This window comes from Lathamus discolor, chromosome 2, assembly GCF_037157495.1.
Source record: "Lathamus discolor isolate bLatDis1 chromosome 2, bLatDis1.hap1, whole genome shotgun sequence".
In the NCBI taxonomy this organism is placed as follows: Eukaryota; Metazoa; Chordata; class Aves; order Psittaciformes; family Psittacidae; genus Lathamus; species Lathamus discolor.
Genome location: NC_088885.1, coordinates 65,875,402 through 65,885,920, shown reverse-complemented (window position 1 = coordinate 65,885,920; position 10,519 = coordinate 65,875,402). Strand labels below are relative to the sequence as shown.

Genomic DNA, 10,519 nt, shown 5'->3' with positions numbered 1-10,519 from the left:
ACTGTGACTTGGGTCTAAGGGCTATGGAGGAATTTACAGCAAGGCTGAGAAACGCACACTGTATTTCTGTAGTGTTACACGTGTAACTCCCCTTGTAGGCGCTCATGATGTGGAAGTAGTATCTCTCCTCAGTGTCATTTTCAAGATAATCAGGAGCAGCTGGTGACATAATTCTACCAAATTATATGCTGGAAAATTTCCACATGAAAAAAAGAATAAAAGTCAAGGCAGCTCCCAGAAGGGGAATCATTTGGACATCCCCTCAACATATCTGAAGAAAAACAACCAAACAAAAAAGGTCCTTTTCTTGTGATCTGTAAAAGCTGTTTCCCCCTGGAGAATTTTTGAGGAAGTCTGAGGTTGATCACAGAACCATTTACAAATCATGAAACTCTGAAAGTTGCTGACACGTTATTTTTGGAAAACAGTTGTGGCTCCTGTCCTTAGGCTACCGAGATCACAACAGAGAGAAGCCAGTTAGGAGATGGGGTTTGAGTTTTGATGGGTAAAGACTGTATGGTCAGCCCCTTTTGAAAACCAAATTCCTGAAAGCCATATCAAACTGGGCACCCTGAAACCAAATAACCTCTAGAAAGCATTGATAACCTCTAGAAAGCATTGTGAGGAGCAGTCAGTTTGACAAGTCCTCGGCATGCAAAAGTCCAGCTCAGATGGGTAAACACTGTGGGTAGGTAACACTTTCAGAAAGCCCAATCTGTTCTGTGAGGGAAGTCGGAGAGCAATTTCGCCAGGGACTTTGATGTTGAAATAGCCTAGTTATTTTTAAATCTTTTTGCTTCTCTCTTCATTGACCTGCATTGTAAATGTAACAAGCTTTAAGCTTTCTTTCACTCTTCGTGTTTTCTGTTTTCAAGGACCTCAATCCATTACTTAGAAGGTACAAATACAGTATAATCCCAGTGGTTCTCTTGAGAGGGAGAGAAAATCCTGAACTCTCACTTCTTTCTCCTGTGTAAAATAATAGAGTCCTTGAGAAGACAAAAGGGGGGGGGGGGGGGGCGTGCTGAAGGAAATCTTGGAGAGAAGAGGGCTCCAGTTAATATATTTCACATCTGTTCTTCACTAAAACGATGGCTCTCCTGCCCCCATGAGTCAGTCACACATCAAGCCCACCTCCAAGAAGGGCACTCAGCTTTCACCCAAGTGCCTCTTTCTGCAAGTCCTGCTGAGCTATATATTTACCCTTCATAAACCAGTCAAGAGGCAAAAACTTTACCTCCCTTTTCATTGTGGGGAACCCCCCCCCCAGTGAGTAAACCACAGAAAGCTCCTGCCCCTCCTGTGGGTCAGCCCACAGCAATCTTTCCTGAAATGGCCTGGCCAGATGTAGTCTGGAGGGGCTGTGGCACGCCTAAGGCTGAGGTCACAAGTTTGCCCACACAGAAGTGCACTGAAGGAAAGCATAACATGTCAGGCTTCAGTTTGATCTGGGAAATGCACATACCACACAGGCTTGCCAAGGTGATGTTAAACAATACTATTCCTTGGTTAATTACAATACAGGATTAAAATACAGGAGTTAGGACTTTGAAAAACACACACTTTTATGCTCTATGACAGGCATAGCTTCAAGCAAAACAGCCCTTTTCCTCCAAAGTATTTGGAAGCTCAGCTGCTGTTCCATAGCACAGTATGTGAAGCAAGAGAAGCAAGAGATGAAAGACAAAAACTGAAACTCCCTTTGCTGGGGAAGGAGAAATCATTTTGCTTCTAAACTTTCCCTGGTAGGGAGTTTTTCTTTAGGGAAACTTTGAACTGGTATGTACTTTCCATTCTAACATTTAATACCCTTTAAATGGTCTCAAAGAGCAATCCTGTTATCTCCAGAGCCCTGGAAGCTGCTCTAGTTTCTCTCCGGCCCTGAGCAGTGGAAGCAATGGGACCTCAGCTGGACAGGTTCAGGTGTGGGAGTGAAGAGATAATGATTGCCTCCCAGCCTTCTCCACGAGAAATAGATCCACATCTTTGCAGGGCCCTCAGGAAGCACAGAAACAGCATGTAAGTAGAAATTTATCACTAAACACACTGTTTTGTGGACCTGAGACCTGCTTTCCTACAGGTGTGTCTTGTTGCATCTTTCTCTCTTTCCCTTACCTGTACTACTCGCTACACCAACCATAAGCCCTCAACCTCACTGAGCGAGAAGCATCCTCTGCTCTGGTGAGTCCAGAGCCGCAAACGTGATGACTGATATTAGCAAGCAGCATGTAAAATGGCTGTGTTCTTCCTACCTTTCCCATAGTCAGGGCACCTGTTCGGATATCTGTCTTTGACCCAATTGCTGATTTTCATGAATTTCATAGGCATTAATTCCGTATGAGTCCCAATCCCTCTTGTCAGTTTGATAGAAAGCAGGTTCAGAACATACTGGCTGATAGACAGCCAGATGGCATGATCACAGAAATTTAATTCTCTGGGAGAAATGAGGCTAGAAGCACAAGGATGTGGAATGGATTCATAGGATAAGGTTAGAAAGTCAAGACTGTATTTTTTTCAGTGTTGATAGAGCCTTGAGAATGTTGTTCATGAAATGAACATTCCACGAACATATCCTTTTTTTTTTTTAAACCAGGTAAGTACTGGGTCCTTTGGATACTCAGATAGTGGATTTTTCTTATTTTTAATTCCAGTGTGTGGCTGAGAAAGATGTGTAAGATTCCTTCTTACTCCATATATTTGCCCTGAGCACCAACATTCATCAGGAAGCACAGTTCTAGAAAAAACAAAACCTTAGGTATCTAAGGAGTACAAGGAGCTCTCTACAATGATGAATCAAAGGTTAAAAGAGAGGTGGCAAAGCAGCATTTAGCATTTCTGGGAAGGCATAGATTTTTCTGTATTGGGATATGATCACCAAACATCCCTTGTTCCACTGCATTTAGGTTCCTCCTTTCAATAAGGTCCATCCTTGTGCCTCATGTCTATTGTGAAGCAACTGAGGAGGGAGGCTTTTTATTTATTTTTGTTATTATTAATCTCCTATGCAGTAATAAAAGCTGTCTGCTTCAGTTCAACTGACAAAACCAGGAAGGCTTTTATGTTTAGTAGACAACCATTTCTAAAATAATATACTATGTGTAATGTGGCGTTGTCAGCCAAAGGAACAGTGACAGAAGATTCAAAAGCCCCAGATGAAGAATAGTAATGTATTTTGACGGGCCCAGCAGAGCTGCATTTACTTTCCTGTCATGCTAAAATCTTGATGTTCACCATGCCAACAAATAAAAGCAACTGAGAGTTTCCAGGTTGCAGCTAATGAGATGTATGTAGATTACTCACAAACTGTAGTTTGGAAAGTTTAATGACAAAATTCTCTTCCCTGCTCGTTCATGGCACATACTGGGTCAGGGCCAAATCTGCTATTTAAACAGTGGCAATCCAGCAATACTGAGAAGCCAAAACACTGGAACTTTGACCTGCTGGATGGCACAGAGCTTTGTGCTACAGACTGTCTTCTGCTGCCAGCTCGATAAATAACACCCAGTTAATTATACACAAGCAGCCAATTCTCTGAAATACCTGGACTTTCGAGTGAGACAGTTGAGATGTGCCAGCCCTGCTTGTCAAAGTCCTGATTAAGCATGCTCATGTAGAAATTGAAATGTGACCCAAATTACAGACCCAAAATGGAGGTATCAAAAATCAGAAGCAACTGCAGAAACTGTTGGCCTAGGTGTTTAGAAACTGTCTTTAAGGAAACAGGAGCAAGAACTTACCCTGTGTCTATCTATGCAACTGTAAGAACTGGAATAAGGCTATATTGAAGCTATCGGTTAGCTAAGCAGGCTAAAGCACTGCATTCAAACTGTGGTGTCTGCTGGAGGTACAGATTGAAATCTCATTTTCAACAGGTCCCTGGTTTCTCCTTTGTCATCAGTGTGCTAGATGGTGCTGGCATCACCAGGACTGGAGACATCTTGGACCACAGCTTGCAGATTTTGATGGACTCCCAATTGCTCACCTTCCATTTGGGGTTGTCCATGCTGCCTTCTCCAGAAGGTAAGAAGCTCATTATTGTCTGCTGTCTACTGAATTCTGGAACAGTAGTCCCCACACAGTCCCAGCCTTGCAGAGCTCCTTCTTGGATCTTGCATGTCCTTACCACACCTGGTCAGGCAGTGTTTTAGGAGAGATCTAATCCCCAAATCATGCTGTGGAAATAGTTACTTCTGATGCTCTTTTATCTTGCCCATACACCTCCCTAGACATGCATGCTATGGGACTTCTTACATTGGAAAAGAATGAAGAATCCCAGTAGGTCACCTTGTACTCTTAGCTGATTGCACAGCCCACCAGGTGTGTGGTTCAGGGAATCCTCGTGGGAGCAGCCTGTGCTAACATCAGGTCTCACAGAGTGCCCTGACTGTTGTGCACCATCTGGGGACCCAACCATCCATATAGACTAACTGTGCCAAGATGTGGCCTCTCTGCTTGTGCTTCCAAGACGTTTTGTTGTGGGGTGGGTATTTTTATACCTTCCCCAAGTGAGGTCCCACTGAGTCATGGGACTTCCTGATCAACTTCCCCCACCATCCTCAGCAGCAGAAAGAGGAAGCCTTGTCACAAAGTCCTGGTGAATGAGGAGCCTATATCTATTCCCTTTTCTTCTCAGGTCTCCCAGCGTGGCACCAGTGGGCACTGTCCACTGGCTTCTGGGATGTTTCTGGGGTGATGTGCCCCACATCCCCTTTCGGTTCCCTGCCTGTACATTCCTGACCCTTTAACCTTGATCATAGAATCATAGAATCATAGAATCATGGAATAGTTAGGGTTGGAAAGGACTGTAAAATCATCTAGTTCCAACCCCCTGCCATGGGCAGGGACTCCTCCCACTAAATCGTGTCACCCAAGGCTCTGTCCAACCTGGCCTTGAACACCGCCAGGGATGGAGCATTCACAACTTCCTTGGGCAACCCATTCCAGTCCCTCACCTCTCTTCTCTCCTTTGTTGTCACCTGAGACCGTTTGGCTTTCCTCAGGTCTTTCAAAGAACAGTGAACTAATAACGAGTGAACTGAGATCAGCGCAGGCATACCCTGACCTTAAACAGAATACTTGTCTAGCCTGAAAAGAGTTAAGCCAACTCACCTCCACTATGTGTAATAACTTTGTGTGTTCACCAAATTGTTTTTTCACCATATACCCTCTTTTCAAGTTCATTTATAAATGAGTTAAACTGCAGGAGCCCAGGAACAAAACCCCCTCAAACATCACTGGAGGCCTCCCTCAGATGTAAACACTGGACATTTATCCTCCTCTTTTAATAGGTTATTCACATGAAGACTTTTTCTCTTGTCCTATGGGGCCTTAATTTCTTTCAGAGTCCTTACTGGTGGACCTTTGGAAATTGTTCCTGGGACTCTATATGGCTGACCTTGTGGTTTACATTTAACCTGCCAGAGTTTATGATCCTTTCTATTTTCCATTCTAGGACACAACTTCTCTTTTCTGAAGAAAGTCTTCTTCTAATAAATTGCTTTATCCTGCTGTTAGCCATGTCAGCTTTCCTTTTGGTCTTTCCAAAGCCTTTGTCTGCAACAGAGAGCCTTAAATCAAATGTACTCCTACATGCTATGTTTAAATAGTCACCATACAAACATTTCTGCCTTCAGTCATCCATTTTAGTTTCTTTTTAGCAAGGTTCCTTGCTCCTATGTAATGCTATTGTATTTGGTTTTTCTTTTTTTGCTTTTGCTCCCTAGGCAAGAATGTTGAGCAGGAGCATTTTGAACCAGGTTCTGCATACTGCTCAGGGCTAATATAAAAGTTCCTTCTTCTTTTGTAGTCCCTTTCATGCAGAAACACTGTTTTATTTCTCTGCAGCATCAATCTCCAATGTGACATTTACAGGTGGGAAACTCATATCTCCTGTTACTGTTGCATTCTTGCCCTGTCAGCAACTCTGATCTCCCTCAGCATGTAATAGATGCAGACATCTGATCTAACCCTAATATGGCACATTTTTTACTTAGGCCAGGAATGTCAGGCTATATAGGTTTTGAGCTGCTTGGAAACACAATTAGCTTGCTACTTGGATTTGGCATAAAACTTTCTCTGCTGCATGCTACCACTTCTCTACTGCTGGTGCCTCCTTTGGGTTTTTTTTATATACTTTCTACCTCGATTCCAGAGCATCAGATTAATTGCCTTTTTCCCATCAAGCTTCTGATACACATACTATGAGATCATCCCTGCTTAAAATCTAGCATTTTTGTTTCCTCATCTTGCTTGTTAGACTCCTATCATTTATAAAGAAGCATCCTTTATTTATATATGTATATACTGTGAGATTCTTTTTGTTTTATTTTTCTGTATTTTTTCTCTTTTAGTTTCACCAAACTTTTGTTATTCACTACAGGATAAAGATTTCCCAGCTTCCTGCACTGAATATATGCCATCCTGAATCCTGCTTTAGCACTTGCCAGCTTCTCCATTCAATTTAAAAAAATCACCCAACACCTGTATAAATGCCACTACCAGTTTCATTTCAGTTTACCTGAATCTGACTGCATATGTTCTGAAAGTTTTCCCATTTTCTAATAAGTTCAAATCCTCTGTCTTCAGCCATTTCCTAGCTACTCGCTGAGAATTTTTTTCTCTTTCTCTCAGTTCAGCCCTGCTCTTGGTATTGGAAGCATTCCAGCTGAAGCTACTATGGAGCTCCTGGCCTCCAGTTTACCATATGACTGCATGCATTTTGCCTCCAGAAACCCTCTCCTCCCTTCCTGAGGACATTGTTCCATACACTGTGTCAAAAGGCTCCGTCAGGCCTTCCCCAAGAGCCTGCCCCAGATATTCCACAAAATCCAGCAAGCAGGTACCGCAGCCAGCAGTCTGATCACCACACAGTCCTGTCTGGACTGTGGATGCCTGATAGAGAATCAGTTTTCCTATACCACTGTATCTTCCTAAAAACTGGGATCTGAAGAACGATCTCAGTGCAAAGGTGTATGTGGCCTCAAGCTGTGAGATCATTTCTGCCTGCCCACCCCAGGATAAGACTACCAGCCGCAAAGCCTTCCCTCACTTCAGCAGCATGGGAACTATATAAGCCTGGAGGTAAGACTGCTCAGTGATGGTCTCAAAGAGACTATCAGTGCATCTATCTGTTATCCTGAATGGTTTTCAGTTCAGGTCTCAAGGACTAGGATATTGGGCTAATTGCACTGTATACACATAGTTGTTACCTATGAACTGAGTAGATAGTGATTTATAGTGCTTAGTGAAGCAAGTTGATGAATGCTTGCCCACTCACTATTTAAATAGCCAGCTGCTGCTGTAGTTTGTTTATGATTAGGGAGGGTCTGATGGGCTCTATCCCCAGCTCCAGACACGGATCCCTGAAGGAGGAAGCATTCAAATACCTAAACCAAGGAGAGAGGCAAAATCCCCCTCTGGCAGATTTTTTATGTCACCCAGCACTGCTGGTCTGGACAAGTTGTGATTTTACAGTGAGTCTTTGGTTTCTCTCTTACTCCTTGTCACTCACATCCAGAGAGGGGAAAGTGAGAATAAGTGCAGTTTTAGGGATGCGGAAATAAATAGCCATTGGTAACTATATACTGTCACATTGCTTGCCAGCAGGTACACTTTGTTTCTTCGGTTTTTTAGATTGGAAGGACAGTTTACAAACATTTCTATTCTACTGCCCTGAGCAGAGGCATCTCACAAGTGTCAGAAATGGTGACTTGGAAACAAGAGACCTTGTACTTAAATCACTCTTGGGGCTGAAATACGTTCAGACTTTTTGGTTACATTTCTTCTATATACTGACAGTTGGTCCTTCATTCTCCTTTAGCTTTTGAAGGGAAGATCTACTGCCTGAGAGCTCCACACTCAGAAGACAAGACCCAGCAAGCAACAGCAAACTGGAGAGCAATAACACCAACAAGGACTGTGAAGCACCAGATGTGTAGTCACCACTGGAACAGCAGCTTGATGGGAGGTAGCCAAGGATGAAGCCCAGCCTGCCTGTAGACGAGGGTTCAGGGCAAGTAGAAAAAGGAGCATGCCTATCTCGGTTCCCTTAAAGTTCCTGGGAACCACTTTCTTCAGAGCAGTAGGATACCAGGCTCTCTCAGACCTTAGCTCGCACAGCCTCCCTCATTCCTTCCGCACAGGACTCTGCACACGAGCTGTCATCAGCAAAACCTTTAGTAGCCATGCTGATGCACATAAGAGATGGAAAGGGGAACCACTGCTTCTTGAGGGGGAGGCAGAGGAAACAGGTGACATGGTGGGAGGGTGAGCAGTGAGAAATGGAGAAATGAAAAATAAAGTTTTCGCTAGAGCTGTGACATATATGCCTCTTCTAAGTGTAATGGAACTAGACGGCAGAGTGGGCAGAGACAGCCTGGTGGCCTTTTAAAAGAGGAACAAGTGACAAATATGTGTAGATACTAAACTGAGTATCAGGTCCTGAGGGCCCTGACTCTCAAGCTCTGGGAAGTAATTTTAAGAAGGTATTGGTCCAAGTTGCCTACCCATTGCCATAGGTTATTGCTCCATCACTGACTTGTCAGAAGTAATGGTGTGGTCACACCATAGGCACCATTTATTGATATAAACTGTGGTAACCGTGCCTAATTCAGTTCAATAAGATGTGGACTGTGGTGGCCAAGGGACCTCATTCTTTATCAGGTGTAGCTGAACAGGTGCCTGACTGAAGTCAGAAACCTGAGTCACCACAGCCTAACATGACAGGCACTAGAGAGCACAGGGAGAGCCCCGATACTATTTCAGCCAATTTGCTTGCCTCTTGAACTCTGTTTCCTCTGCTTTTCACAAACTGCTTTATTGTCCAAGCTTGCAGAAGGTATTGGAGAAGTTTTACAAAAGCCCTGTAGGCTTGTTCTGTTGGTCGGTTGCCTTTCCTTTAGGGAGCTTCATGCCAGACCAAGTAGCAAAAGTGAGATGAAATCTCTTGACGTGGTTCAAAGAGCACTGGTAGTCTATAGCACGTCTGTCAGGGTGCAGCGAGGGCTAAGGAGAAATCCTAGGGCAGCAGGCCTGGCAGCCAAGGCCCATCCCATCACCCCAGCCAGGGTAGCCTAGGCAGAGGCAGCCTTTCCCTTCATAAAAACAGGGATAAACCCAGGACCATGCAGGGTGGGGCGGCAGGGATCTGATGTGGCATCACTGGGGCAGAGATTCACAGCCCTGGGGGGTTGAAATGGGGTCCTGGTACCTGGATGGGGTGGGGGAGCCCCAGGGCAGCTGTGGCTGGGGCAGGCTGGGCTGGTGGTGCCCTCAGGGCATTGACAATGGCATTGATCAAGACTGACCTTTTGATCATCTCAGCTCATATTAAGGAACTACAGAGAAAAAAACCTACTCCAGCAAATGAGTTGCAAAATTAGGCTTAATCCACTGTAAACAAAATTCATTACTGCAACCTTGGTCATGTGTTCTGATAACCACAGGGCGAATTACCACTGCAGAGCCAAAAAGATGCAGTCTTACACTTAGTGACAGCTTTGCACTGCTTCTGGAGACTCGGTTTAGCTCTGACTACAGTGATCCCTGCATGTGCTAGAAGGAGCTGCTAATAAATGGCAAGTAGTCCCACAAGAATCATGACTAATGGCTCCTGCTCAGTTAGATAATCAACCATTTAATAAAGGGTGAGCTTCTACGTCTTCCTCTCCATGGGGAGCATTAATGCATTACTTTTCCCCTCCTTAGCCACTGATTTCCACAAAACTGTTAGGAATTTAATATTTTTTGAAACCACCCTTCCTCTATTAATCTTAGCTAAAATTGCCCAATGGATTCAGAAGTTATTAGGACTGGCTAGATGGTTGTACAGATGTTGACAGAGACAGACAAAAAGCATTGTTGTATTAAGAAAGCACTCAAGTTTATAGCAACACAGATTTTTAAATCACGTTAACATCCAGCAGGTAGCTACTAGCATGAGGATTACATTTCATTTCTGCACAAGCCTGACTCACTAGCAGCCTGAGAAGCTAAAAGACCTCAGAAAGAAAGGTTCATTGCTTAGACTTCATGCCTTGATGGTCTTCTCTGAGAAAGAGTGATTGCTTGTGGACATGGCAAGGAGGGCTTGCATAAATATTCTTCAGAGAATTGAGGTTTTGCTTTGAGCATTCTTTCCAGATCTTTCAAAGCTGCAGTAATTATCCTTCTCCCCTACAACATGTTATAAGTTAAATCCCTGCCCACTCTTTCCACTTCTCATGTTAGCCTTTCCTTCTTGTACCTTGAGACTTGAAGGAGCGGAGGTTGGTGCTCTTACTGATGTTGAGTTTCTCAGTAGCTGAAAAGCCTTATTGATTTATTTGTATTTGTTTCTCAGGGAAGTTCAAGCTTTAGGTATAAACATTTATGAGTAATTACTCCTTAGGACTATTTAAAACATAGTAAGATCTACATTTTATATTTATTTGAGCTTTGGTTTATTTGTTTGTGTATTTTTGGCAAAGCACAGATGCTGCTTCAATGTTTCCTATGAGGCATATTGAATACACTCTAGGAA

General features: G+C 43.6%; 1 long non-coding RNA gene across 4 annotated transcripts in view; it reads left to right on the top strand.

The window, feature by feature from the left end:
• LOC136008275 (uncharacterized) overlaps positions 1-8,322 on the top strand; it is a 59,182-nt gene extending 50,860 nt beyond the window's left edge. For all 4 annotated transcript variants that reach the window (XR_010610029.1, XR_010610028.1, XR_010610031.1 and 1 more), the window contains 4 exons: positions 1,849-2,019; positions 3,873-4,020; positions 6,631-7,080; positions 7,820-8,322. This is a non-coding gene — a long non-coding RNA (uncharacterized LOC136008275). The remainder of the gene's footprint in view (positions 1-1,848; positions 2,020-3,872; positions 4,021-6,630; positions 7,081-7,819) is intronic.
• The last annotated feature ends 2,197 nt before the right edge of the window (positions 8,323-10,519 follow it).